The sequence below is a fragment of the Podarcis tiliguerta genome, assembly GCF_965153285.1.
Source record: "Podarcis tiliguerta genome assembly, chromosome: 6".
NCBI classification, from domain to species: Eukaryota; Metazoa; Chordata; class Lepidosauria; order Squamata; family Lacertidae; genus Podarcis; species Podarcis tiliguerta.
Window position 1 is genome coordinate 70,456,874 of NC_139539.1, and position 27,831 is coordinate 70,484,704.

General features: G+C 45.2%; 2 long non-coding RNA genes across 2 annotated transcripts; one reads left to right on the forward strand and one right to left on the reverse strand.

The window, feature by feature from the left end:
- LOC310679645 lies at positions 1-27,831 on the forward strand. The gene is made up of 3 exons (XR_014512436.1): positions 1-1,485; positions 19,728-19,847; positions 27,084-27,831. It is a non-coding gene; the product is annotated as an uncharacterized lncRNA (long non-coding RNA).
- Positions 4,407-10,371, reverse strand: LOC310679630. Its single transcript, XR_014512421.1, has 3 exons — positions 10,170-10,371; positions 7,877-7,954; positions 4,407-4,906 (listed from the first exon to the last, which is right to left on the reverse strand). It is a non-coding gene; the product is annotated as an uncharacterized lncRNA (long non-coding RNA).

Sequence of the window (27,831 nt, forward strand, 5' to 3'; positions counted from 1 at the left end):
AAGTAATGAAGATTTGGGGTCAAACCCAATTAAAGAATCAATTACAGCTCGCACGGACACAAGAAAAGAACAAATCACTTCTAGACAAACACTTCTTTTAAAAAAGACACTGCCTTTTATGATTATACGGTAGGGGGAAAGACATATAAAGACATTTTCATCTATTGAAGTTGACTCCCAGATGACTAAGAAATTATAAGATGCGTTTGAAATGAGTTTTTGCCTGTAACGTGGAGGTAATTAACTTGGAGGATGAGTGCGTAGAGCACGTACCGCAAACAAACCAGAGATAAATAACCAACGCATCTGATAAAACAAATTGGTAAAATGAATAGAGGTAAGTTTCAACGGGAGTAAATAAAGAGAAGCATAATATAACCACAGGAATATATTTCATTAGGCAAATTAGCCACTGGCCTTTATACCGAAAAGGATGTTCCAAAAGGTTTTGACAGCTTAACATAAAACAGAAATTATAATAACCAATAAAAACAAAAAGACTAGCTAGAACATGCATGGAAAACGTAAGCAAGCGTTCAACACTCACCCTCATTTGGCGTTCATCCAATCAGAAATTTTGCCCGCCACCCCCCCTCCCCCCCAAAAAACACCCCAGAATTTTTCCTCTTTCTAATTACTTCTAGGCTAGAGGCCTCAACAGAAATCATAGTTTAGAGGAATGAGAATTTTTAAAACATTGAAGAGCAACGGGACTTGGCTCCCCCCCCCCCCTCCTGAACTAATGCATACATTTTCCAAATAAAAACATAATGAATGAGGCCTTCCGGTGATAGGGAATCACAAAAGCAACTGCCTACAAGTCTACTCTAACTGCAATAAATTAATAATGGAGCTTAATTGCATGCAGGAAGAATAAGCACTGACAGGCTTAGCTTCTGCCCCACAACACCCCAGGCCAGTAGCTACTGCAAGGCTCCAGCTAAATCCATTTTGCCTACCCATTATCCCGGTGCCCTATTATCTCTCTAAGTAAAATATTTATATACTACTTTTCCTAAGCTCAAAGCAGTTGACATTAAAATAACACATAACAATTTAAAGCCACAATTACACAGAAGCAATCAGGGAGGAGGGGTGCAGCACACCAGCAACAAAAACATTCAATGGCCACACAAAAACCCCCCACAGATTGAATCAAAGCAGTTTTCCAATCAAAACAACCGCCCAAAGCCACCCGGATTTAATAGACCTTCGGGAAGGCAGTGAGAGCAGAGCTGTTCTTGACCTCCTCTGAAAGGTCACTCATCTCAGAACCTCCAGCAGGTGCTCATTGGGACTGGTAGAATGGCAGCCAGGGAGGACCAACAGTAGGTGGCGCCAGAGCCAACAACAGGCAGACGCAACTCAATTCAGTTTTGCTCCCATCCTCCTCTCTGCTGAGTTCTACGAAGGCAGCCTTGAGACTAAGGAAGAAGGCAGGCAGTGCCGCCCCCTGGACTGGATCTAAATAAGAAGAGCAGGCAAGTGAGGGCTACTTGAGGCAGTGGCATAGCGTAGGTTGCCAGTACCCGGGGAGCAGCAAGTCAAGTGTTGCACCCCTCTGGTGGACTGGGCAGCTGAGGTGGAGGCGCACAGTGGGGGGGGGGGCAGGGCAGAGCCCGCGAGGCACACGGCTGCCAGGGCAGGGCATGCAAGCATTGCGCTTCGTTGCGCCCCTCTCAGAATTTTGCACCCAGGGTCACTGCCCCTCTGCCTCCCCTCCACACACTACGCCTCTGACGGAAGGTGCTGTGGCGATTTCCCTTTCATCCTAATTGGCAAATCTCTGCTGCCACCCGCTCTCAAGGGTGAGTGACTTTGACCCCACTGCAGCAGTGTCCCCAAATGATGCAATGTGTTAAACACCACCTCCATATTTCTTTATATGGGAGAAATTCAAAATGGTGTTCTTGGAGAAAGCTTTGCTTTAGGACAGGAGTGGGGTAACAAATGCAGCCCTCCTTTCCTTTCTGTCTGGCCCTTGGGCCTCTCCCCAGGCCATACCCCTTTGTGGATCTGCTTCACAGCCCAAGCATATTTATAATAATAACTATAATATTTTACTTATACCCCGCCCATCTGGCTGGGTTTCCCCAGCCACTCTGGGCAGCTTTCAACAGAATAATAAATACAATAATCTATTAAACATTAAAAGCTTCCCTAAACAGGGCTGCCTTCAGATGTCTTCTAAAAGTCTAGTAGTTGTTTTTCTCTCTGACATCTGGTGGGAGGGTGTTCCACAGGGCGGGTGCCAATACCGACAAGGCCCTCTGCCTGGTTCCCTGTAACTTGGCTTCTCGCAGTGAGGGAACCGCTAGAAGGCCTTCAGCGCTGGACCTCAGTGTCCGGGCAGAACGATGGGGGTGGAGACGCTCCTTCAGGTATCCTGGACTGAGGCCGCTTACATGCAGGCTATTTGCATGGATGGACTGTGCCCTTGAGCTCCAGCAGTAGCACTTGCTTGCCTACAATGGACTACAGAGAGTGGAGTCTGCTATGCATGGAAAATAGCCTATTGTAAAAACGGAACATTTACATATATTGCAGTGCCCCTGGGCACACCTGGCACTTGCCTGTGGCCCTCCAAAGGTTGCACAGAAGGTCCTTGAGGTGTAAAAGGTTCCCAACTCCTCATGTAGGAGCTAAACCCGCCCCGTATCTGGTGCCCACCTTGTGTGGAGCGAGGGCCAGATTCACGCCTCTCCCTGAACTGCCCACAACACAAAGCTGAATTCCAGGTTATATCCTGTGTATTTAGAACTTGATGAGGCTCACGGCGAACTTGAATCATTCTCCATCTTCTGCAGCCATTCATCTACATATCCCTGGACAGGGATTTATGTCTTTGTGTTGTGGAACAGATATTTGTATGCAGTGCTGTTTTTATATTTAAAAAGTTGCCAGAATACACCGCAAACCTTTCCCCTATTCTTTTACAATAGCAATGGGGCCCACCTGAGAGGTGCTGAAATTGAGCTTTTTTCTGGCTGAAAAAAAAGCCCTCTTTGTATGGATTTGCTTTTACATTACATGTTTTCTTCCACCTCCTCAAAGATTGCAAACAGCAACCATTCTAAATCCATACGCCATATCACACCCTCCAATATTTCTCTGATGAAAATAGGGACGTCCCATTCCATAATGATAATTTTGCTATTTATACCCCACACATCTTATTGGGTTGCCCCAGCCACTCTGGGCAGCTTCCAACATATATAAAAAAGCATAATAAAACTTTAAACATTTAAGAAACTTCCCTATACAGGACTGCCTGCAGATGGCTTGGGGGTTAGATACTGTAACTCCATATGGTCCAACATTTCTCCAGTGAAAATAGGGACATCCTAAGAAAAAGCATTCCAGGATCATATAAAAAACCGGGACAGGTTCCCTAAATCAGGGACATCCCTAGAAAACAGAGACACCTGGAGAGTCTGCAATATGCAAAACGTATATAGTCATAACGTAGTGATACTGTTCTCTATATAAAATCCCTGTGATGAAAACAACCTACTATATCAATTGCCCACTCAATTATGCAATACGTTAGATACAGATTAATTTTAAGGCAAATTAATAAGTAACATAGAACAATAAACCAATTGATGCTGTCCCCCGTTCTGTTCCATATGCTCAAACGTCTCCTAACGAGCAGCTGAGCATTTATTGAGCCCTGAACTTTGCTACTCTAGCATCAAATGAACACGCTCAACTTCTCCACAAATTCACATTGTCTTCTCTCTCTGTTTCTGATCAAATTAGTTAGTTGGACCAAACTTCCTTTAACCAACTGTCTATAAACAGACAAGAGAGTAAGGATTTTTCCAGTTTTGGCACACAATCATTTTATACTGTGGTCAATGGATAGATCACCATCTCTTTAATGATGGCGTCGGCGTTGTAGGGCACCCTGAAATTTCATGGTATGGCAGCACAAAAATACTTGCATGAATAAACAAAAACAAACAACATTGAGCCCTACATTCAGAGCAAATTGTGGTTTGTGTACAATTGAAGCCAGTGGCGTAGCGTGGAGGGTGCAGGGGGGGCCGGCCGCACCAGGCGCAACATCTGGGGGGGGGGGCGCTCGCACTCGCACTCGCAGCTCTCTGCCCCTACCTGGCTCACTCACTCTCTCTCACTGCAGTGCTGGCTGTGCGAATCCGATCCAAGTCGCAGGGTCGCCGCCCACTGTGGAGGGGAGGGTGCCAGGCGTGCGGTGCGGTGCGGAGAGAGAGCGAGGGACTATCTGGGGGAGGGACAGTGCGGGGGGGCGCAAATTACTTGCCTTGCCCCGGGTGCTGACAACCCATGCTACGTCACTGATTGAAGCCGTATGTAGATACATATATTTTTAAATCAGCCACGTGTGTCCAACCCCCCGGCCGCCCTCATCCCCTTAGCCAACTTCTTCTAAATACCTGTCAGGTTCTTCCCTGACAGCTACAGATCTCTCTTCACTGATGTTGAATCTTCTCGCGTTTGCTGCTTAAGTCTGCTATACACTAGTGTAAAGGGGGGAAAGGCCCAGGCTATTCATAGATTCTTATAGATTCAGGAATGATGTGCATACTAAACAAGCTTCCCTATTGCTCCTTGTAGTCGCTCCTAAGTGCAGCTGTTTTAGCTTCTTTTGAACTCCTAGTTGTTCTAGGAAGCCATTAAGCTACATTTATTGTACTTGGGTTGCCAGCTCTGGAGCAGGAAGAGGAAGACAAGATGGCCTCCAGCACTTTGTTTATAAGAACGCTTTCCTTCCAGCAATCTGTGTCAGCGCCAGGTAGAAGGATGGTGTCATTTCTGTCCTTAAGGCACCGATCAAGCAATGCTGTAAACACAAATCCTCCCATTTTGTACATTCCACTTACTCTTGAATCAGGCGTCTTTCAAGTTGGGGCAGTCGCTGCTGTAGAGAAAAAAAGATTCAGCAGGACATGTAAGCAGGCACATTTAAAAGCAAAACAAGTGCACAAGCAGCTGTGCGTCCTCTGAACTGTTTGTTTTTTATTTTATTTTTAAAAAACTTTCAGGGCTTAAACCTGACATTTTCTGAACTGATATACTTCTTTGTTAGACCTAGGGCTCAGCTACATTAGCCAAAAAAACAGTGTTTTGAATGCGTTATAAACATGCAACACCAGATGGCGATGGAGAGCAAAAAAATGATTCTAAACTATTTTACATAGAGGTTTATTTCCCCCTTTTGTTAAAACAATTTAATTTCTGACTTATTCATAGTGGAATTTTTCCTTGTGTTGATCCACTCCTAGTTGTTTGTGGGAGAGACAGGATGAATGCTTTCCTTTGCAAAAATAAAAATAAAAAATTATTCACATACACACAGAGAGAGAAATTACCGTATTTTTCACTCTATAAAACGCAATTTTCCATTTCCCTTTTTCCTGCAGCAATCCCTCTTGCTGTTCTGGCTACAGGGATAGCCATGCAAATCCTCTTCAACAACATTTGATTCAGAAAAAAAATTTCTTGTTTTCCTCCTCTAAAAACCAGGTGCATCTTATGGTCGGGTGCATCTTATAGAGCGAAAGATACAATCGTTTAACGGGAAAAGTATCCGTTGTGCCCCCACCTCGTCCTGCAGGATTTGCATGAGTAGAGCAAGTCTCATAGCGCCACAGCAAGTCTGGATCTAACCATATTTCTGTTATTATTATAATAGCACCCCCACCCCCGCCTTCACATTGCCTCCCCCTAGCTGGGTAAGGGAGGTGCTAGGTTTGGGGAAGGATGTGTGAGGGCTCTGGCAAGGTCCTAGAGGCCTCCCGCCTCCTTCCCTAAGCCAGACAAGTGCTAACTAGGCTTTGAGAAGGAGGCAGGAGGACTGTAGGATCCTGTTAGAGCCCTCATGCCTTCTTACCAAAGCCCAGAGCTTACTAGATCTTTTGGAAGGAGGTAGGAAAGTGTCTGTACAGGGGAAGTAGTCATGCTGTGATGAACCCCACCTCTTCCGAGGGCCAGACAGAGAGGTCTAGAAGGTCACATGTAGTCCAAAGGGCCAAGTTGCTCCACCCCAGAGGAAGGCCAAGATTTCCAAAGGTGCATTTTGTCCTATCAGCGCTGCAGTGGGGAGACTGAACCAACTGAGTGTCTCCCTGCAGAAAGGAACCAAAGCTCCTCTGCCGAGGAGAGCAACCAAGATGATCAAGGGTCTGGAAACCAAGGCTTATGAGGAACGGTTGAAGGAGCTGGGCATGTTTAGCCTGGGAAAGAGGAGACTGAGAGGAGATATGATAGCCATCTTCAAAGATCTTAAGAGCTGCCACATAGAGGAGGGAGCATACAGTGGTACCTCGGGTTAAGTACTTAATTCATTTCGGAGGTCCGTTCTTAACCTGAAACTGTTCTTAACCTGAAGCACCACTTTAGCTAATGGGGCCCCCTGCTGCCGCCGCGCCGTCGGAGCACGATTTCTGTTCTCATCCTGAAGCAAAGTTCTTAACCTGAAGCACTATTTCTGGGTTAGCGGAGTCTGTAAGCTGAAGCGTATGTAACCTGAAGCGTATGTAACCTGAGGTACCACTGTACTTGTTTTCTCCTGTTCTGGAGGGTAGGACTCGAACCAATGGATTCAAGTTGCAAGAAAGCTTTCTGGGAGTAAGAGCTGTTCAACAGTGGGACAGTCTCCTTCGGGAGGTCGTGGAGTCTCCTTCCTTGGAGGTTTTCAAGCAGAGGTTGGATGGCCATCTGCCATGGATGCTTGAGTTGATATTCCTGCATTGCAGGGGGTTGGACTAGACAACCCTTGGTGTCTCTTCCAACTCTACGATTCTATGATGCTCTGTCTACCCCCAATGCGCCAGACGCTGGATTCCATGCAGGATCTTGTGAAACATGCACCACCTTAACTGAGGGAATCTGGGAAGGACTCTATGGAGACAGGCTCCTTTTGCTCTAGCAGGGAAGCAGTGCTGTCAGGCCCAGGCCGCCCATCAAACTGAGAAACGCAAGAGCTGCCAAGCTGGAGCACTCTGTATATTTTATAACAACAACTCTGAAATCCACCGGCCTACAACTGAGCCACATATATCGACCTGTAATGAGGTGAATGGAGCAGGGTGAACTGACACCAACCAGAGCCCTCTCTTCCCGGGGTAATACAACAGCGCATTTTTAGGTAACAAGGCTGTCCCTTCCCAGGGGTGCAGTGAACAAAGCGAAGATGGGGAACTAAATTCAGATAAGCTTTCAGAAATGGAGCCAGTTACCCTCTGTCTCCCTCCCTCCCCGCCCTGATTCTTGGCTCCCCAGTCGAGCTTGTTTAGGCTCCTGGACTCTTGCCATTTCGCGTTGACGTTTCCCTTCTAAATGGCATTTCAACATGAATCTCCCTAGGTGTCCACCCTCCTTGCCTGGATTAACTCTTGGGCGCCATATGGTGCAAAAGGCCTGTCACACATTCTCTGAATCAGTTTTTTCTCTTTTTTTCCCTTCTCTTTTTAAACTGCCAGACTGCTGACTCCTTTGGCATCGTGCCCTGTGCCTGCAATATGCAGCCTGCAAATAATTGAGAATGAATCTTGCGAGGCTTTTTCACGGCGGAATGTTTCATTGGTGCCTATTTTCTCCAAATGGTTCATGAAAATGCATTTTCAATAGTGGTTATTCACATTATTATTATTATTATTATTATTATTAATCATTATTATTATTACAAATAACATTAACAAATTTTCACGAGATTATTGTTGGCGATATTGATGATGTTGATGATGATGAACAGTATCAATAATATAACACCAATCACATATCTAGTCCAGGCAGTTTACAGAACTGCAAATCACATACGAAGAAGAAGGAGGAGGAGGAGGAGGAGGAGGAGGAGGAGAAATGGACTTCCATTTTAACTAACTCTTACCCCCTTTGCACGTTTCTCTTTTCATTCCATTTTCATTATCACCAAGCTCCTTCAGTCTCTCTCCTCAGGCATTTGAGCCTACATAAAGCACACACAAGGTCAAGGTTGATAGATCCACCTGGAATTCCAATTTTTTGAGCAGGGGAGTACCTTTTGGCGCTCCAGATGTTGCTGTACCACAACTCCCATCATCCCTGGCCATCAGCCTTGCTTGCTGGGGCTGATGGGAGTTGTAGTTCAGCATCATCTGCAAGGCCAAATGTCTCCCACAACTGGCTTTGAATCTTCTAACACTCTGGTTTTGCTCAGAAGCTTCATTTGGCAGAAGATTCCCTTCCACGCTTTCCTGTTCCCTCACAGAAGCACCACAAGCCACGCCACCATAGGAAAGTACTTGAAAGCAGCACAGCTAGTAAGCTTCTTAGTGACACCCCCACTTTCTTTCCCTCAAGGAGAGCCAGTGTGGTATAGTGGTTAAGAGTGGTGGACTCGTAATCTGGTGAACCGGGTTCGATTCCCCGCTCCTCCACATGCAGCTGCTGGGTGACCTTGGCCTAGTCACACTTCTCTGAAGTCTCTCAGCCCCACTCATCTCACAGAGTGTTTGTTGTGGGGAAGGAAGGGAAAGGAGAATGTTAGCTGCTTTGAGACTCCTTCAGGTAGTAATAAAGCGGGATATCAAATCCAAACTTCTCTTCTTCATCTCGGGCAGTGGCATAGCGTGGGTTGCCAGTGTCCGGGGCTGTACAGAGGCGACAAGGAAGGAAAATGGATGGAGTACATACGCACATTCAGCTGCCTAATGGCATCTGTGTCACCCATGAGATCACAGCTGCAGAGATAAGTAAAGAAGAGTTGTTCTGTTGTCTGGAGAGGTCACTTCCTGGTTTGCATGGAGAAGCCATTTTCAACGGAGCCCAGCAAGTGAAGCATGCAGCTGTATTGAGGCAGCACCAGATGTTGAAATTTCCCACCCCTAACAACCGCCCCTGTGCCCCCCTCATGCTATGCCACTGATCTCAGGCAACAGTGCTATGCCAATTAGAAAACAGACTTGCTCTCTGTGGCTCCAGAGGGCCAGACCAGAAGAACAAATGGGTGGAAACTGCAAGAAAGCAGTTTTGGGGTAAACGTTAATGGAATCCCATTGCTTGGTAGGGCTGGGCAAAGCTCCTGACTTGAAATGCTGGCGAGCCATTGCTTGTCACTGTAAACAATATTGAGCTGCATGGACCATTGGTCTGACTCAGCAATTCATTACCCAATAGACACACTGAGCAAATGCTTAGGCTACCAGCAAAAGCAGGGGCACACACACACACAGAGAGAGAGAGAGAGAGAGAGAGAAATTACTGAAATAATGTGTGTGTGTGTGTGTGTGTGTGTGTGTGTGTATAAGCATTTTCATAGGAAAAATCAGAACTTTGTTAGACTTCCTTATGCTCCACTACACACACTTCCCGCATTTTTGGTCCCTGTGCAGGCTGATGAAAGATGACCCCACAGAGCTACAGTTCCCTGCGTAAAACTGTATCCCTCTTCACAGAAACCTCTGGCCAAAACCTCTGTGAGGGGAATAGGAGTCTCCTAACAACTCTCACCACCCTTAAAAACACACACAAAAAACCCAACAACCCCACAGTTCTAGCTATGTGCTCTCGCCCTGAATGGCCTGCATCAAATGGTAGGGTTGAATTTCAAGGCCTACAAGGTTCCATCCAGGGATTTTTATCAGCTGGAACTCAATTCCTCTCAGGTGGCACCTCTCAAGTGGACACCATTGCCATTCTAAGAGAACAAGGGAGGTGTTCAAGGTGAGTTCTAGAAAAACAGCACTGGTTCCATCCAGCTCTATAATGTGGATCATTCCTTCTAGACTTTTGGATGCCTGCACACTTTGTGGGCCGGGCACCAAACTTAGCTCATGTTCAGTTTGGTGACCCAACAGGAACTCAGTGGGGCTGGTGGTCTGCACCCCACATTTTACGTCACAAATCTTGGGCTACTGCAAAGAGCAGTCCGTTGAATTGTTAGGTTGTTTGGAGAAGGGCTGCAGATCCTAGCATTCAAAAAGTCCCAGGTTTAATTCCTGGCTTCCCAGGTAGGACTAGGAGAGAAGCCCCATCAGGAGAGCTGCTGCCAATCTGAGCTAAATGGACCAATGGACTCAGAGGCGGGGGGCGGGGCCATGGGGGAGGGACAAGCGTCCCAGGGAGGCAAGGCGCGACACCCTTGTGGGGTGGAGCGAGCCGCCCATGGTGGGCTGCTTCCGGGGGGGGGGGGGGAGCCTTACCGCTTTGCCAGCAGCCTTCCTCCCTTCCCTCTTCCTTTTGACAGCTTGGGGGAGGAGTTCAGCCTATGCTCAAGTAGGACCCTGGCAGAGACACATGCCCGACTGGCATGTTCTCTTCCTCCTGGTCTTTCATTCAGGAGCTTCAGGAGCTTTCTTCAGCCTGAACATCACAGTGACCGATGCCAACCAACACAGACACACTTAGGGATCCGCAGAGTTCGTGCATTTCGCGTAACAGACCGCAACCACTCAGCATTTTGGCTAATCTACTTCATTTACATATAAACACACACGGAGCACTGCAATATGGCTCCCTCTCTCTCTCTCTAGCATCAGACAGCAAAGAGAAAAAAAGAACGAAGGACAATAGTCCCACTTCACGGAACACAGTAACACAAACATCCTGTCTCCGTCTCTTCCCACTCTGGAGTCAAAACATACACCGTCATGTGATAGACAACAATCCCATGGCTGCAATTACAGAGCAGGAATTCTAACAGCTTCCACCACCCCCGCCCCCCAGAAAGCAGCCTGGAAGCGGGGGGCAACGGCGCGCCGCCCACCCATGACTCCCAAGCCTCCCCTGAGCTGTTAAAACAAAGGGGGAAGGGGGGAAGGCCAGCAGCATGGCGGTGCAGCTCCACTCCTTCCTCCAATGGCTGCAGGTAGGCTTGGGAGTTGTGGGGAGACGGTGTGCCAAATGTCACCCCCCTCCGTGATGACACCCAGGGCGAGGTGCCCCCCGCCCCCCTTCCTCCTCCCCTGAATGGATTGACTCAGCATTCGGCAGCTTTCTATAGTTCACAACTTTTTCCTGGAGCCCTCCTGGACATTGGAAGCTTACTCAAACTCCGGTTTTCTATCTCGGCAGGGAGTGTGTAGAATATATATATATATATTCTTCTTTTTTAAGGAAGTATATGTGTGGGAAGGAAATTGACAGGTAGCGTTGGTTGTGCTGGTAGTTCAGGTGCAGCCGTGTAGGCAGGCGGAGGTGTTTTGTTCCCTTCTGATGTGCTCAAATGAAATATTTGTACAATGTGTCTGCACAAAACTTAAGAGTGTTTGGTGCGTTCTGCCGTTAAGGAGAGATGTGACTCTGCTATTAATTCAGTTTTGTGAAATGAAAGTGATAGTGGAGCCCACTGCACGCCAGTGGAACTTCTGAACCGCAACAGTGACAGCAAAAAAGTGTTTTGTGTTTGTTATTTACTACGCGCTAAGGGTATGAAATGTCTTTGCTGTCATTACGCCTTGTGATTTTTTTTGTAGTGAAGTTTTAAAAAACAGAGAGAGAGTCGGTGCCCAATGTGCGTGGAAGAACTTTCAAACAACAATATTTATTATACATGTATGTACTGTATATATTTGCCGCTTTGCTGTCACCACGGTGTGGTGTGTTCTTGTGGAAATGAAAGGGGACCAGCACCTTGGGTTCCACATTGCCTCGTGCCTCAGCAACACAGCTATTGACTAGGTTGTAAGAGGAACCACTCGTTCCGCGACGAAGGATCAATCAAATGGAAGCTTTAGCTTAGCCTATTTAACCACGGAGGCTGATATGCAGATATGCACTAATTATCAACGGTTTCTTGCCAAACAACGGACAAGGAAAAAACAATATGAACAGTGAAACCATATCTTTCTTTCTGCCCCTGCCCTTTTGTACACACTGCATTGTAAAATACGGCCATCGGATTAGTTTGTTACATATCCCTATCACCTAAAACTCTGTTTCGAAAGGGTATGCTTACCTGGTGCATTCCCAAGCAAACCTATTTCTTTTTAAATATGTTGACTGCGCTGTTCTTTATCCAAATGATCAATTACTGGGGCCCATCGCCTGCTCCCTTTTAATAAACGAGGATTCGCGACCCATGGGTGTTATATGCCTGCTTGCACACAGGGTGGCAGAGCTTTTAACAAGTAGGCTGTATTTGAGTTCAAAAAATGGAAGGCCTTGCTTAAAAAAGTAAAATCAAATCAAATAGTGATTTCTGGCAAAGCTCATTGCACCACAAGTTTCCCAGGACACCCAGCAAATGAATTAAGGAATTGCCTCTTCCAGATGTATCACACCCTAATGCTGATTTGATGTAGTGCTACATGCATCTGATCTGCCGAGTTTGTGTTAGGGCATGCGTTGCCTTTACACCTGCACCGTCTATAATTTGCACTGACAGCGCTATCATAGATGCAATGTATGATATGACAGTGATAGCCTGAGTTCCAGGTTTCCCTGTCCTGTGCCTGCTTCTCATGCTGCAACCAGGTTGTTTGGATGGCAAGCTGTAAAGCCAAGGCAACCGTAATCTTTCTAACCCTTCCCCAAATTTCAGATTAGACGTTGGCTGGTTTTCTGCCCTTTTCTGGATTCCTCTCCCAGTCAACCCCCTGAATTCTGAATGCGCAAGGAAAAGCAGCTGCGCTGTTCAGTCACTGAGACATTGTACACACACTCACTTGGACGCTTGTTGCGAAGTTACACACATTCCCCACTAAGAAACAATGGGAAACGAGAGCAAAAGTGTATCTGGGGAGAGAGGAACCTGCGAAAATCACAGAAACTGGATGATTTCTCATTGTAGCCAACCCTAGGCATAGTGCTACAATGGGCGAGGTCTCTCCGAGCCTTGGCTCCTGAATTCCACACGTGCCCCTTATGTCTCTGGGTAGGTATAGATGTGGTTAAAGAGTGTATCTAGTTCTCTAGCAACCACAACAAATATCCTATGCTTCTTTAGTTGGCGGGGAGAGACATCACGATAACAGGATGTAACACCACTGAGGACAGTTTCATGGCTTGACATACCATGAAGAGTAAACATGTGACTATGAGTGACCTATTGGCTATAAATGTAGGCTGAGCAAGGCAGGAGACTCATTTGAGTAAGTGGCTAAGCAAATCAGTCTCTTAAGCTTAAGCCAAGAAATAGTATTCTCTATGAAATTGAATATCAATATATGTATCAAGGCTTTGAGATTAGACCACTGAAGAAGCCTGGAAAACTGCCTTAGGAGCGTGCTACCTGCAAGCCCCAGTAAAAGGGCCCCATCGGGAGCGAACAGTGGCCTCATGATTACAGTGGCACCTCGGGTTACATACGCTTCAGGTTGCATACACTTCAGGTTACAGACTCCGCTAACCCAGAAATATTACCTCAGGTTAAGAAGTTTGCTTCAGGATGGGAACAGAAATCGTGCTCTGGCGGCAGCGGGAGGCCCCATTAGCTAAAGTGGTGCTTCAGGTGAAGAACAGTTTCAGGTTAAGAACGGACCTGACCTCCGGAACGAATTAAGTACTTAACCTGAGGTACCACTGTACTTGGACTGCCAGGGCGAAACAGGTGCAAAACTTCGGCATCCTGTCTACAACTTCATTAACTTCTCTCGGTATTGTGGACAACACCAAACTTACCTTCATGAACTTAACTAAAAAGATAAAGAAAACAAAAGACTGAGTTAAGCACTTGAAAAATCCATTGAAATCAGACATTATAAGTTCATCTTAGGTAGGATAGTTCGCAAGTCTCTGTGGCTTTTCAGAAGGTTTTATATTTTTCTCAGAAGATTGATAAAGAATGTATAATCATTTTGGTAATTATTGTGTGTATATTAATCGCCAACGTGTTGCATAAAAGTAGGGTGAGCAAGGCGGGAGCCTCATTTGACTAAGTGTGAGTGACCTCATGATTCTCACAAGTGCCAGCCAATCTACACTCTGCACAGCCAGATGGGGAGATGATTATTGTAAGGCCATCCAATCAGCTGTCTGCTCAGCCAGCTTCGCATTGAAGCAGGAAGAGCTGATTGTTCATGGCCTTCATTCATTTTGGATGTCCAAAAATGTTGTCTGGGGTCCAGAATGGGCTCACTGCTCAAGTTACGTCTGTCTATCTTGGCCCCGATTCTTTAATTGGCCTAATAAATTTTCTTCAAGGAAATATACTTCCTATCCACTCCAGTCTTATTTCAGCTACCGGGCACCATTGAAATGCTAGCCTTTGTTTAAGAACTGTCATACCAAGTCTGCTTTATGTTCAAATGAAGACATTTTGTGGAGCAGTCCTTTTACAGTTTAAGTGGGGACTGCATTGCAGATAGAAACATTTTATAATGAGAATTTAGGGAGGCTTTGTTGAACATGGAATTCAGAAAACCAGTGGCCTAACTGCGGAAATCCTTAAACTTGAGAGGACACTCAGTTAACTGAAATATTCCCTGACAATTTTAACACCGACTTGATTGACAGAAGTTCACATTTGAGTGTGGTTTTAAGGATTTTGGTTCTTTTTTTAAAAAACAACACCTAACGATGCCTGCAACATTTTAAATGCAAATGTATAGTCAGGAGCCATACTTTGAGCCTATCTGATTTCTTGATCAAGCACCAAGTTTCCAATGTCAATTAATATAAATCAATTACAGCCCCATTCCTGCGATATTTTAAACGGAATTGGATTAGGAGAAAAGGCACTTTACAAATTGTGTCCTGCCAGGCAAATCCCTAGTATTTTCGGTGGATCTTATTTCACATCGATTCATGACACGAATGAGGTATAAAAGAAAAAGTCCTTTATTCCTCTAAGTGTCAGAGGTTTGAACAGACAGAAAAGGTACCACACAGGCAGAGCGAGGTTATTCCTCATCTTGATTAACTGGCTCTCCGTTATAACACTCCCTCCCATGTTACGGCCTTCTGCTTTCTTCCTTAGCTTCCTTAAAGCTCATTATAATTGTTCTTATTAGAACAGCAGCACCTTCCTGCCGAACACGTGTCGCTTCCATAACATTACCGCATCGTAAAAGATGGTAATGAGATCCTGCAGGCATTAAGTAGCTATGTGAATGCTAGAATAAGTGGAATGTCTTCCACTGAGCCAAGTTACTTATTTAAACCACTGAAAGTTGGGTTTGGAAGAAGGAATATAAAACATGCTCCCAGTCCCTTGCATTTCCAGAAAGGGCTGGGGAAAAACCTCTGTCTGAGACCTTGGAGATCTGTTGGTGGTAGTTGTGGACAGTGCTGACTTGGGTGAACTGATGATCTGACTCAGAATACGACAGCTTTCTTACAGTGCAATCAAATCATGTGAAATCGGTGCATCTATTGTCTGAACAGAGTAGATGCAAATCTCAACCATCGTGACCTGGGGTTGACACTCAAGGCATTGGTTTATTTCCAACCCATTTGGTAGCAAAATCCAGATCTGTTCTATAGCAAAATGCAGAGCATGACCTGTGATGTGAGTTGGATGCCTAACATGGTGGTACCTTGGAAGATGATCGGAATCCGTTCCGGAAGTCCGTTCGACTTCCAAAACGTTCAGAAACCAAGGTGCGGCTTCTGATTGGCTGCAGGAAGCTCCTGCAGCCAATCGGAAGCCGCGTCAGACATTCGGATTCCAAAGAACGTTCGAAAACACTCACTTCCGTGTTGGCGGCATTCGGGAGCCAAAACATACAACTCGCAAGGCGTTTGGTATCCAAGGTACGACTGTGTATTGAGACAGCCCCATAGGTCTCATGACAGCCATGAATTCATGAGATAAGGTGGAACATTATCATAGGGTTCTCCCACACTATACCACAAACTGCCTCTGCCAAATCAGGTGGTTTGATTGTTGAGAAGCAGGGTGGACTAGAACCCAAGAGCCTCCCTCTGTCCCTCTGCCCAATACCAAGTACAGACCATCACACTTGGCTTCAAAAAAGATTGGTTTCCTAGCAAGGGAAATGGGGTTCCTATGGAGAGGGCTGCCATCGCCTCCTTTAAGATGGAGAGGACAGCCCTTCAAGGGCCATAGCTCAACGGTAGAACATCTGCTTTGCATGCAGAAGGTCCCAGGTTCAATCCCCAGCATCTCCAGGTAGGGCAGGGAGAGATCCCCACCTAAAACCCTATACAGCCACTGCTAGTCAGTAGGTAAAAAGGTAAGGTAAGGTAAAGGACCCCTGGATAGTTAAGTGCAGTCAAATGTGACTATGGGGTTGCGGTGCTCATCTCGCTTTCAGGCCGAGGGAGCTGGCGTTTGTCCACAGGCTGCTTTCCAGGTCATGTGGCCAGCATGACTAAACCGCTTCTGGTGCAACGGGACACCATGATGGAAGTCAAAATGCACGAAAATGCTGTTTACCCTCCCGCCACAGTGGTACCTATTTATCTACTTGCACTGGCATGCTTTCGAACTGCTAGGTTGGCAGGAGCTGGGACAGAGCAACGGAAGCTCACCCCATCATAGGGATTCGAACCGCAGACCTTCTGATCGGCAAGCCCAAAGAGGCTCAGCGGTTTAGACCACAGCGCTACCTTACTGCCAGTCAGTGTATACAATACCGAGCTAGATCTACTGATTCAGTATAAGGCAACTTCCTACGTTCCTCTGATAGCCCATCAAATAAAAATAAAAAAACAGGTCTTTGTAAAGTAGGACACATGGCTGCCATCATCAGCTAGGGAAGAAGTTTATCTATCTTTAGTAGGGCTGGAGAAATCCAAGGGAATGAATTTCCTTAAAACTGGAATATGACTTCCAAGACGAATCCCTGCAGATAAGGACTCCCGGTGACTTTAAATCGCTAGAAGTAAATCTGAGCTATCCATGAGAGCCTCATCTAGTGAGACACACTCCTTATTCAAATGCTAATATAAAAGGATGTTTGAAAGAAGGTGGGCTGCCAAGCCTAGGTAGCATTCTGAAGCGGGAGCTGGTCTCTGTTCAAGCCTTGCTTCCTCCCCATTCCTTGGTATGTGAGCCAGCCATTCCAGATTGGCTGGACCATTTCCTTTTAATAGCACCAGATGTACTACAACAAAGCAGCAAGACAAATGAAAACTAAATATGAAACAATAAAAGTAGCTTACATTGTGGTACTTGCTGAAAAACACACTTTACATCCTCAAGTACTCAAGGGGGTAAACTTAATGAGCACAAAATATTCATCCCTAATAAGAACATACTGTCATAATCACCTTCTACACGTGATAAATAGATTACTGGGGAGTTGCGGGCCTTCATTCCCACCCCCACCCCTCTTCTTATTAAGCTAATGCTTTAGCCACAAGATAATTTAGTCAATTCTCTAAAAGCAAATCACAGGCTTTCAAGACCCAATGGAGGGGATGTTTTGAATCTTGGTTTAAAACCAATTTTATCCAAATAAACTCTCCCCATTTTTTTTGCAAAGCTGCCACCAACAATTTTGTTGTTCGTTATAATCAGGCTCCCAGTTGGCTAACTTCTTATGGAGAGAGTCTTCCTCTCTCATTTGAAGAAAAATTTATCATCCGCGAGCAAAGGCAGAAAACGTGTGAATGTCTAAAGCTTATGCAAATTAAGAGGCTATGCACACTGCTCCTAAAAATAGTAAATAATTATAGCATTTCTTCACCATCTTATAATTATAGGCCCCCTGTCATCTCTCCTTGTTCTCTATAAGGTCACAGTAGTATTATACAAAATTTACAGTACATTACAAATAAAAAAAAAAGCCCTGCAATAATTAGCAACTGCGTATCTTCAGCACCAGTGATGAATGTTCACAGTACATGTAAAAATAATAATAATAAAAACCCAAACATTATTTGCTTTATGTGGACAATGTGCACTTTTAAATTTAATCATCTGCTCAAGCTATCCAGTGGGCCATATTCTCTCACTATTATAATGCAATTTGCCAAGTCCGCAGTGCACCCCTGGGCTGAATTCATCCTTAATGAAAAGACAAGGAGTCAGATCTCTCTCCTCACTCACACCAGTGATGTATACCTTAAGCATATTCCTTTAAACTCCATCATTCTCACCAGGCTCGTCGAATGATAACGTCAAAGAAATCAGAGGGAAGGACAGGGCATGGTTTCAAACTTTATAACAGACGTTTGTGCTTCGTATTCAAAAGATTCCGGTCGTAAGGTAACGGCAAAGTTGAGAGATTCTATTTTAATGGACATCGGTTTTCAGTTTTCCTTGCATTTTGCTCAAAAGGTGGGAGGAAGGGTGAGGAGCCAGCTTTCCTAATAACGTACGTTCCTACTGAAAGCCACACTCTTGAAGCTGAGAGGGCTGAGTTTACATGTCAGCCAGAGGAAGAGCGAACATGGCATTCCATCAATACATGTTTTACTGAAATCTGCATGCATCGATAACCTTCAAAAATAATCTGCGCTTTAAAGAGAAATGTATACTTTCAGTCAGGGATGCTGTCCCACGGGACTCAGCTGACTCCCCTGAAGAAACTGTCTGGCCCAAAGAGGGTCAAGCCATTTTTAATCAATGTGCTGTAAAAGAAAAAAAAGAAGTCTGCTTATAATTTCATTTTTAAGGAAAAGAATCACTGGGGACCCGTGAATGCTAACTCGTCCATTTTTGTTTTACACTGTGCTGTTTTTAAGCATTTGGATTTTATTGAGATATTATGGCTTTCATTGTTAAAATAAAAAAAAATCAAAATAACACACACACACACTTTGGACGGGGAAAACCTATTTATAAAAGGTGGGATATAAACACATAAATAAATGCAAACAAATAGCTCCTCCATGGGCACTCTGGAGAGTCAAAGGGGCGTCACAAATTTTCCACTGAGGGGAATTTTTCAGAAGCAATTTCATTCCTCAGACCCTTCAGAACGCTTACCTCGTATCGTTTGAGGTGCAATTCCCTCCATAGCCTTCCGATCCACTAAAGCCCTTACTTCCAAGTGACTGTCAATTTATCATAGAGTTTGAAAAGGAGGTTTGATTCAGTGATATGTAAGAAAAGGGCCAACTTGTGGCCACATCTGACCTATGAGGTGGTTTAGTTCAGGCTCAGGACATTTTGCTGCCTGACATGGAACATTAAACGTCAGCCTTCCCCCAAATAGACAATCCTACAAACCCAGTGCTTTTTTTGTGAAGCGACTCACCAATGTGGAGTACCATCACTTATCGTTTTGCTGTTGGGTTATTGGGTTGTTCTTGTTTTTTATTTTGATTATGTATTCTGTGTTTTTATATCGTGACTTTATCCTGGGAACCACCCCGGTGGAATCTACACACATATTTAAAAAACGCTGTGAAAACGCTTAAAAAAAAAAAGTTTTGAAAAATACATTGAATTTTGCATAGCTCAGTTTTGCCCTCTAGTGTCACATTTGTATATTGCACTTTACAACACATTTTAAACATTCTATTTGCAGCTGTATAGCTGAGTCCCCTGAGACCTGCGGATATAGGGCGGTAAACAAATTTAATAAATAATAATGATAATTTTGTTCTGGGATGCACAGCACTTTTATCAAGATATGAGTACTAGCTTCTCGTTCCTTACCCCCCTCCCGCCAAAAAAAACCCTCTCCCTGGGACTAAACAAACTACTACCACTTTTAAACGTGGAATAGCTACTCTTCCAAGGGATAGCTCAGTCGGCAGAGCCTGAGATTCTTAATCTCAGGGTTGTGGCTCGAGCCCCATGTTGGGCAAAGATTCCTTCATGGCAGGGGGCTGGACTAGATGACCCACGTGGTCCCTTCCAACTCTACTATTCTATGATTCTGTGAGTATTTGCCTCCCTGCAGATCTGCAGAAAGGGTTGCCCATGAGCCACATGTAAGCTACTGAGCAAGCCGGCCCTACTGTTAGGCAGTGTGAGACAGCCACTGCAATCAGCTGATCTGTGGAGGTGTCCTAACCAAATAGTAAGTTGTTCATCATTTTACTATCGTATTTTTAATGACAGGAAAAACACACGAAAGGTACTTGTGGGGTTTCTGCCTCAGGTACCGAAACGACATGATCGGCTTGAATACTATCCACCTTGGCATGGAGGCAGTGGCGTAGCGTGGGGGGTGCAGGGGGGACCGGCCGCACCGGGCGCAACATCTGGGGGGGGCGCTCGCACTCGCAGCTCTCTGCCCCTACCTGGCTCACTCACTCTCTCTCACTGCAGTGCTGGCTGTGTGAATCCGATCCAAGCCGCCGGGTCGCCGCCCACTGTGGAGGGGAGGGTGCCAGGCATGCAGTGCGGTGCGGAGAGAGAGCGAGGGACTATCTGGGGGAGGGACAGTGCAGCGGGAAGGGGGCGCAAATTACTTGCCTTGCCCCGGGTGCTGACAACCCACGCTACGCCACTGCATGGAGGGAATATGCTATTTGCTGCTCAGGCAGCAAAAAACATTGGACCAACTCTGTACAGGGTTAAAAAGCTGGCCGCAGTTCACCGAAAACCAAACTTCCTTTAGCACATGGGTCATTTTTGCATTACTCTTTGTCTGCTCAAAGGGCCATGTGTCCTGTCTTAGAGTACTCTATTTGAAGTCCAGTCTGAGGCTGGTTCAAAGAGAAGACCAGGAGTATCAACAGGGAGCACCTTGACAGCAGACTGAGACAGCTGCACCCTTCCCAATCCCCACTATGGAGAGATGCATTGCATTTATATTGCAGTACAGTGGTGCCCCGCAAGACGAATGCCTCGCAAGACGCAAAACCCGCTAGACGAAAGGGTTTTCCGTTTTCAGAGGTGCTTCGCAGGACGAATTTCTCTATGGGCTTGCTTCGCAAGACGAAAATGTCTTGCGATTCTTGAGGTTTTTTTCCGCTCCCCACCCCCTTTTTCTAAGGCGCTAAGCTGCTAATGGCCTTTTAGCAGCTAATCCGCTAATCCCTTAAGCCTTTAATAGCCGCTAATAGCCGCTAAACCGCTAATAGCGCTAATAGCGCTAATCCACTAATAGGGTTGCTTCGCAAGACGAAAAAACCGCTAGACGAAGAGACTCACGGAACGGATTCTTTTCGTCTTGCGAGGCACCACTGTAAATTATTTCAACATTTGCATCAGTTTATGTTTGTACAGTGGTACCTTGGGTTAAGTACTTAATTCGTTCCGGAAGTCCATTCTTAACTTGAAACTGTTCTTAACCTGAAGCACCACTTTAGCTAATGGGGCCTCCTGCTGCCACCGCACTGCTAGAGCGCAATTTCTGTTGTCATCCTGAAGCAGAGTTCTTAACCTGAGGTATTATTTCTGGGTTAGCGGAGTCTGTAACCTGAAGCGTATGTAACCTGAAGCATATGTAAACCGAGGTACCACTTTATATGCGTGTATTGGAAGACAGTGGTACCTTGGTTCTCAAACTTAATCCGTTCCAGAATTCCGTTGCAAAACCAAAGCGTTCCAAAACAATGGCACGCTTTCCCATAGAAAGTAATGCAAAATGGATTAATCCATTCCAGACTTTTAAAAACAACCCCTAAAACAGCAATTTAACGTGGATTTAACTATCTAACGAGACCATTGAAAATGAAAGCAATAAACAATGTACTGCAGTCACACAATCAATCAATCAGTAGCTGAACTGGGCTTCACGCAGTCACAAAAAGAGACACAAAAACAACAAAAAAGCAAAATAAATAGCAAAAACAGACAGACTTCAGAGTAACACTCAAAGTAGAATTGCGGCACTCAAAACGGAAACGTAACACTCAAAACGGAGCACGTTCGGCTTCTGAAAAACGTTCGCAAACCAGAACCCTTACTTCTGGGGTTGCAGTGTTTGGGTTCCAAGTTGTTTGAGTACCAAGGCGTTTGAGAACCAAGTTACCACTGTATGCAGATTTATGCAAATATCTGCACTCTTTTTCAGTGATGGATTCCCCCCTTTCTCCCCCCCCCTTTTTGTAAGTAGCCATCGCATCCCCATTGTCCAAAAAGGATGCAAACCTAATCCCACCCTCCCACTTCATATCCCTTCTGCCCTGCCAGAGCGATATAAATTGGCCTCATAGTGAAGGAGAGAGGCACAAAGTGTGCTATCAGCGATATTTCTTAAAGTGAACTCTCTCTGACAGTGCATTGTTTGAGAGTATTTTCAGATGAGTGTGCAGGTTCGGTGTCAGCTGCTCAGTGGTGAGCCTTCCTTCGACACCCTTCCCCAAGTGTATTGCATAAATAAACAGAGTCTATTTGAACAAGACCAATGACAGCAAAATTGCTTGCTTGTCTCTAAAAAGACTCTAATAATGTGCACCAAGGGAGAAGGCCCGTGGTTTGACAGACCTTCCCCCCATCCTCCTTCTGAAACATTAAAAAAAAAAAAAGAGGGGGGAAAACCCACCCAATTTGATAGCAAGGAGAATGCAGTTTAAAGTACACCCTCGGCTAATTGCATCCAAAAGAGTTATAATAAAAGAAACTATTAAATTTATGAACTTTCTCTTTGAAATATTAAACATTCGACAACTGTCATGTAGTTAAAACGCTTCTTGAACAGTATAGCGGGGAAGTTTTAGAGGAGTCCCAGAAGAAAAGGACGCTTTGCAAATCATCATTTTACAACATGGGCAATACATTATTGTGGCTCAGTCACGGCAAGCAATTTCCCAACAACAGTTTAGCCGGGGAACTTCTGCTAGAAGGGAATTACATTTTGTCAGTAACCTCTGGCAGAATCTAAAGAGTGCCTAATAATAATAATAATAATAATAATAATAATAATAATAATAATAATTTATTTATACCCCGCCCATCTGGCTGGGCTTCCCCAGCCACTCTGGGTGGCTTCCAGAAAAATATTAAAATACTGTAATACATCAAACATTAAAAGCTTCCCTAAACAGGGCTGCCTTCAGATGTCTTCTAGTCTGGTAGTTGTTGTTCTCTTTGACATCTGGTGGGAGGGTGTTCCACAGGGAGGGAGCCACTACTGAGAAGGCCCTCTGCCTGGTTCCCTGTAACTTGGCTTCTCGCAGTGAGGGAACCGCCAGAAGGCCCTCGGTGCTGGACCTCAGTGTCCGGGTACAACGATAGGGGTGGAGACACTCCTTCAGATATACTGGACCAAGGCAATACTGGATACAAGTGCAATAGCAATGCATGTCGACTTGGAAGCAAACCCCATTGAGTTCAGTGGGTCTTACTCCCAGGTAAGTGAAAACATCTCCACATAGGTGCATGAAGGCCTTGGCAATTTTAACTTCCAGCTTCAGCTTCGTGTTACACTGGACTTTCAAACGTGGCTTTATAAGGGGTGCAAGGAACAGCTGTGGGGCAGCTGGCCTAAAAAAACTCCACTGTATGATTTACAGCCAATGCTGGGGTGGTGCAATTTTTCATCCAGCAGGGGCTTCCATTACACTTTGCAGTGCCATTGGGATTACAGAGGTGGGACTGTCGCAGCCATCTATTGGCAAGCACCTGTGACAGCAGTTGCGAAAAACAAAATGGCAGCTAGCTTCCATATCCCTGTCAGGTTTAGTGTACAACATACCATCTGCACTGTACTTTTAAAGCATCATGCCACTTTGAACAGGCATGGCTTCCCCCTCCCAAAGGATGCTGGGAACTATAGCTTGTTAAGGGTGCTGGTAGCTGTTAGGAGACCCCTATTCTCAGAATGGTTTAACAACCAATCCCTCTTCCCAGGGAGCTCTGGGAACTGTAGCTCTCAACTGGGTGTTCTGTGGATCGCCTTTTGCTCTGATTCTGTGGTAAAATGTGGGACAAAAAAAACCTGCTCAGACACAGAGTTTTAAACTCCAGACCTGAGCCTGGAAAGTGTGGCACAACTACGTAATACATCATCAGTCCTGGATGGCATTTCTAAAGTCTGCAGTACTATATCCACTTACTTGGGAGTAAGCCCCATTTTCTCTTTCCCTCTCTTTCCTATACTCCCTCTCTGCACATCCATCATCCATTTCCTCTCTTCTGGCTTGTGGAGCATACGAAATCAGGTGGAGCGCTGTTTTTTTAAGAGATATTTAGCTCACTTCTCATTGATTTTATGAGCGGAAAATACTGGAGTCCGGCTTTGACTTCGCGCCCTCCACAATCAGTTTCTGCGCTTCAGTGTTTAGATAAAGAGAAATTAAGATGTGAAGCTGGCCTGCTGGGTCCTAAGACTGTGCAGGAACCAACCACTGTTTTTAAGAACAACAGTTCAATTCCTGGCACAGAATCTAGTGAGTGGCTGACAAGATGGGGGATTATAGGCTGCATTATAGCTCCTGGCTGTGGGGAAGCTTGCTTTGATATCACTTGAGTAAATAGCAGTCAAAAGCCAAGAGGAATGGCTGGAAATAGAGAAGAAAAGGTATGTTATTCTTAACAGGTTAATGTTCCTCCTCTTTTATTGAGTTCATATATTTTATTTGTGATTGTTGTTGAAGTTGCCTTATTTTCCCTCTCTATTTAATGATCGCCGTCACATTTACAGGGGCGCGGGTGGCACTGTGGGTTAAACCACAGAGCCTAGGACTTGCCGATCAGAAGGTCGGCGGTTCGAATCCTGCGACGGGGTGAGCTCCCGTTGCTCGGTCCCTGCTCCTGCCAACCTAGCAGTTCGAAAGCACGTCAAAGTGCAAGTCGATAAATAGGTACCGCTCCGGCGGGAAGGTAAACGGCGTTTCCGTGCGCTGCTCTGGTTCGCCAGAAGCGGCTTAGTCATGCTGGCCACATGACCCGGAAGCTGTACGCCGGCTCCCTCGGCCAGTAAAGCGAGATGAGCGCCGCAACCCCAGAGTCGGCCACGACTGGACCTAATGGTCAGGGGTCCCTTTACCTTTACCTTTTTATCACATTTACACGCCAAGCAGCTCAGGGAAGTGGAGCCATCCCATTTTATCCTCACAACAATCTTTTTTGAGATAAAGGTTATGCCAAGAGACAAGGATTGGCCTAAGGTCGCCAACTGAGTTTTATTGTTGAATGGGAATTCGAACCCAGTACTCTCTTGCCCAATACTCTCACCACTACGTCGTACTTGATTGTAATGATCAAGAAGCATCCTTTGCTCTAGAGACCTTAGAAATACTCTGCAGTTTTGCATCGACTTCCAGTTCAGCAAATACAATGCAGGAGCCAGTAAATGGCATTACAAAGTTTCGTTTTCCCGAGGCTCAGTCTGGAAACTCACCAATAGGGGCAACTGCACTCCTGAAATTCTTCTTAGGTACAGTTCGTTGCTGTGCTCTGTAAGGAACTAAGCCGTGGGGGGAGAAAGAACACCTCAAGAGTCAGCACAGTATTGTAGCTGTACATTTGTAAATAGCTATTAACAAAAGTGTCGTAAGTCTCTGGTGCTCCTTCCCATCTCTCTCCAAAAACGAAAGATCTTTCAGAGGTTTTCCTGAACCTTCCGCTTCTCAAGAACCGAGAGGGCAAGGGCATAGTGTTATGCACTGAAGTTCTCACCCTGGGCCAGCAGGGGGAATACTGTAGATAGTTATGCAAATGAAGGATCGAAAGTGACGTTCAGTGATTGGCTAGTTACAGAAAATGGTTACTGTTGCATTCTAGTGGAGCTCTATATAAGCAAGGCTGCCTGAGCTCCTCAGTTCAGTTCTGTTCCAGCTTACAAATAAAGAGCTGCTTTGGAAGAATCGCTGTGTCGTCTGATATGTTCGCCCGCAACTTAACACATAGCGTATGTTGAAGCAAGTCTAATAGATGGCGTGTATGAGACTAAACCTTCAGAACCACAATCTGCTAAAGTGGGACGCTCAAACCAGAAGGATGAGGTGGATCTGCAATTTTGGGACAGGAGATCGGACACAGAGACATCAGTGCCATAATGAACCTACAAAGGAGAGAGCTTGCAGGAGGAACACAGGTAACACAGAAAATGTGTAAGCTGTGTCACTGAGAAAGCTGTTCAAGCTTCATTTCCTCCTTGAGCGCAGGCATATCCCCATCAGACTATTCCTCCTCTTCTCCTCATGCAGTGTTGATAATAATAATAATAATAATAATAATAATAATAATAATAATAATAATAATTTTATTTATACCCCGCCCTCCCTCGCCAGAGCCGGGCTCAGGATGGCTAACACCAGTAAAATTACAGTAAAAACATAATAGGGGGAAAAAACCAATTTAAAATACAGGTTAAAATGCTATTTAAAATGCAGCCTCATTTTAAAAGTAGCCCATAGATCAAAACCATAAGGGGAGGGAAACATAAGGGTCAGACTGAGTCCGAACCAAAGGCCAGGCGGAACAGCTCTGTCTTGCAGGCCCTGTGGAAAGATGTCAAGTCCCGCAGGGCCCTAGTCTCTTGTGACAGAGCGTTCCACCAAGTCGGGGCCAGTACTGAAAAGGCCCTGGCCCTAGTTGAGACCAATCTAACCATCTTGCGACTTGGGACCTCCAAAATGTTATCATTTGTGGACCTTAAGGTCCTCCACAGGGCATACCAGGAGAGGCGATCCCATAGGTACATGGGTCCTAGGCCATATAGGGCTTTAAAGGTCAAAACCAGCACCTTAAACCTGGCCCTGTACTCCACCGGGAGCCATTGCAGTTGGTAAAGCACTGGATGAATGTGATCCCGCAGTAAGGACCCCATAAGGAGCCTCGCCGCGGCATTCTGCACCCGCTGGAGTTTCTGGGTCAGCTTCAAGGGCAGCCCCGCTTGGAGCCAGTAAAATAATCAAGCCTGGAGGTGACCATCGCATGGATAGAACCCATCAGGTCCAGAGACTTTAAAGTCTTTAATTGCACTGTTGACTATTCTAGACCATATTTATCATTCAAGAGGGATCCTTCCTGTTTCTGTTGACAGTTCTAACACAATGAAGATTTTCATGTCCAGTTACAACACTCTCTGACAGTACTAGCAGAGTTAAAAGGTTCAGGCGTTTCCATTATAAATGCTCCTTTTAGGAGAGTGGAACTTGGCTGCTTAAAAAACATGCTGTAGGCTAAAACTCTCTCAACAAGGTCTCATTCCCAGAACACTCCTTATTTATTTACAGCATTTTTCATTATTTCAAAAAATCTCTCCAAGCACTTTTAACAATCAAGATTAGAATTTTCCAACCTTTCAGTGGGTGGCAAGTCACAAGGTGGGGCTTCCAAAGAGCAAAGATTCCTTCCCTCCACTACAGTTTTGGATTTTTTTTTTAAAAAATGGCTTTTATTTGCTTTGCTCTCGCAGATTACAGTTTACAACGATTTGGTGAGCCTGATGTGAATAAGCAGTTCTTTCAAATTACCTGTATCTGCGTCTTCCAAATATTGGATTGCAAGCCACAATGTGGTCACGAAGGAGTACAGCTGGCTCAACATTGTGCAAGAGGGAAAGAATGTTAAGTCTTTGGGAAAATATCAATAACTCAGTCAATACTAAAGTGGTCTTTATGATACCTAGATAAGAATACATGACACTCAGAACCAAATACCAATGGGATAGACTGCCCTCGAGAAATATGTCAAAGCCAAAGAACCAAATAAAGAGGTGAAATATTTGGGTTATCATTTTTATTCCAACCCAATGCAACCTTCAATCAACTTTTGCAGGTGTTGGTAATATTTCATTTTGAACAGGGTGCCTCTGATCCATCTACAAGTCTTTGGGTCTATTGTGTCATGTGTTCTTCACCTGACGGATCTCATTCACACTTAAAATTCTGGAAAACATTGCCCTGTTGCATGTTATCCATGGGTTTAAAATGAAACAGAATGGGCTTTCATGCAGATTGTAAAGAATAATGTTTTGTGAAGACCCAAAACCCTGTATTCAGTTTCTTGGATGAGTAGTTCTTTGCAGAAGAATGGGTAGGAGGCACAAGACAAAATTGGTGATATCTGCACAAGAACAACTTTGCTATTGATATCAATGAAGCGAATTCACTGTCCTTTTTTTAGGTGCCTGCTAAAAACATGATTATTTAGACAGGCCTATT